Raw genomic sequence first — 2,220 nt, 5'->3', positions numbered from 1 at the left:
TTTAAGAAGAAACCATACGGTGCCTGTCAGGTGAGTGCTGCTTGTGATACGTGGTGGGAATGGACGGAGATTTTAAAGACCCTTGTATTACAGAACCTTCATATAGAGGAACATCTCCAACACGCTATGTAGGTCTCATGGTGCAACGGTAGTTTGTCTGACTTTAGATCCGAAGGTTACGTGTTTAAATCACGTCGGGGTCACTGTTCGTTCGGATATTGTTCTTCCAGAATTAATATTTCTTTTGCTGTTTGGCAATAACCAGACCCTTGCTCCAAGGTCTGTCTCACTGTTTCCCCGGTGTCAGGCAGAGAATATTTTTTTCTTTAAAAAAATACTTTATTCATATAAAAATTTGTACAGTACATTCAAAAGCAGTTCAGTACATTTAGCTGCGGTCAGTAATCCCATACACTACATTTGGGTTCTGACGGCAGTTCCTGTCGATATATTCCCTTGCTTTTCAGTTCCAGTACAATTCGGTACAATACGGGATACCTTGTAGTACATTCAACAAATTACATCACACGTGTCACTGTACAGTACATGGAATGGGTAACGATACATTTACACTTTTTTTCAACGTGCATCACGAAACAGACCTTACATTGTACATGGCACTACAGATGTGTTTACAGATCATGGTGCTCCATGTACACAATAAAGAAGTTACAAGTACGGCCCGAGGGGAGTTTTATATTGATTCCTGGCTCGGGGTTTACCGTGTCAGAAGGGCTTTAAACTGTGGCCCTTCCCCACCCTGCCTTTTCGGCAACTGCACCACTTTTAAGTGCGTCCCTCAGCACGTAATCCTGGATATTGGATTGCGCCAGTCTGCAACACGCAGAGGTGGACATCTCCTTGCTCTGGAAGACCAGCAAGTTTCGGCAAGACCAAAGAGCATCTTTGACTGAGTTGATGGCCCTCCAGCAGCAGGTGATGTCTGTCTCGGTGTGTGCCCTTGGGAACAGCCCGTAGAGCACAGAGTCCTGTGTTACGGAGCTGCTTTCTCACGGCTGCGACCCGGGTTCGATTCCCGGTCAGGGAAATTGTACTTTTAATTCAAAACCTTATAAAAAAAATAGTTCATCTCTTTTACACATCTTGGTGCATCTACTGTGTAAAAAAAATAGAAGCATTGATTTAAACATCATTTATTAATTCATAAAATTCTATTGTCATATGATATATTTTGGTCTGAGCATAAGAGGAAATTTTCTCCCGTTCACATTGGGTTTTATTCTGGTAATCTGGTGCTGAAAGTGGAGATGTTTCCGCAGTGTCGCGGTTAACACGTTCGCCTCACACGCAAATCATCGACACCATCAGAGGCAGTCCCTCGGGATCGAGGAGGACTTGCTTCCACTCCCAAAGTGAATCCTTTGATGGCTGAACAGTCCGATATGAGAGCCACAGATCCTGTTACAGGTAGGACAGACATACGTCGAGGGAAGGGGTCGTTGGGACTGGTGTGCCGCGTGCTCCTTCCGCTGCCTGCGCTTGGTCTCTTCATTATCGTTGCATCGAGCCTCAAAGAGCTCAACGCCCTCCCGGATGGACTTTCTCCAGCTCGGGCTGTCTGCGGCCAGGGTCTCCCAGGTGTCAGTGGTGATGTTGCACTTTACCAGGGAGGCTTTGAGGGTGTCCTTGTAACTTTTCCGCTGTCCTCCTTTGGCTCGTTCACCCTGAAGGAGCTCCGCATAAAGACGTAAACATAAACACATACGGATTAGGAGCCAGAGTTTGCCATTCGGCCCCTCGAGCCTGGTCCACCATTGAAGAAGACCCTGTCAGTTCTTCAACTGCAAGTTTTAACATCTGGGGCAGAGCCAACAGGCGCTTGGCTGCAATGAGTGATAAAAACGTGCGTTGGTCCGAAACCTGGCTAGCTCAGTCGGAAGTGCATGAGACTCTTAATCTCAGGGTCGTGGGTTCGAGCCCCACGTTGGGCGATTTCTTTTCATTTCATGTTGCTTTCATGGAAAACCTCTGACCGAAACGGCACAAAACAAAAATGTTCCTTTCAAAGTCATTAAACTCCGAAATTTCCACGCCCGCGAATCTCCTGAATCAGATGCCTCTAGTTTTGCTGACTCAATCCATGTCCCTTTGCAATGTTGTGCTCCCACTCACACTATGAAATGTGCCAATAACTTATCGAATCATGGAATGGTTACAGCACGGAAGGCCATTCGGCCCAACGAGCCCGTGCCGACTCTC

At 46.6% G+C, this 2,220-nt stretch overlaps 1 non-coding gene across 1 annotated transcript; it reads left to right on the top strand.

Moving 5' to 3' along the window:
- The first annotated feature begins 1,879 nt into the window (after positions 1–1,879).
- Positions 1,880–1,952, top strand: trnak-cuu (transfer RNA lysine (anticodon CUU)). The gene has a single exon. It is a non-coding gene; the product is annotated as a tRNA-Lys (tRNA).
- Positions 1,953–2,220: the final 268 nt, after the last annotated feature.

The sequence above is a fragment of the Pristiophorus japonicus genome, unplaced genomic scaffold, assembly GCF_044704955.1.
Source record: "Pristiophorus japonicus isolate sPriJap1 unplaced genomic scaffold, sPriJap1.hap1 HAP1_SCAFFOLD_35, whole genome shotgun sequence".
NCBI lineage: Eukaryota > Metazoa > Chordata > Chondrichthyes > Pristiophoridae > Pristiophorus > Pristiophorus japonicus.
The sequence above is the reverse complement of the archived record's forward strand: the minus strand, read 5'-3'. Positions and strand labels throughout refer to the sequence as shown.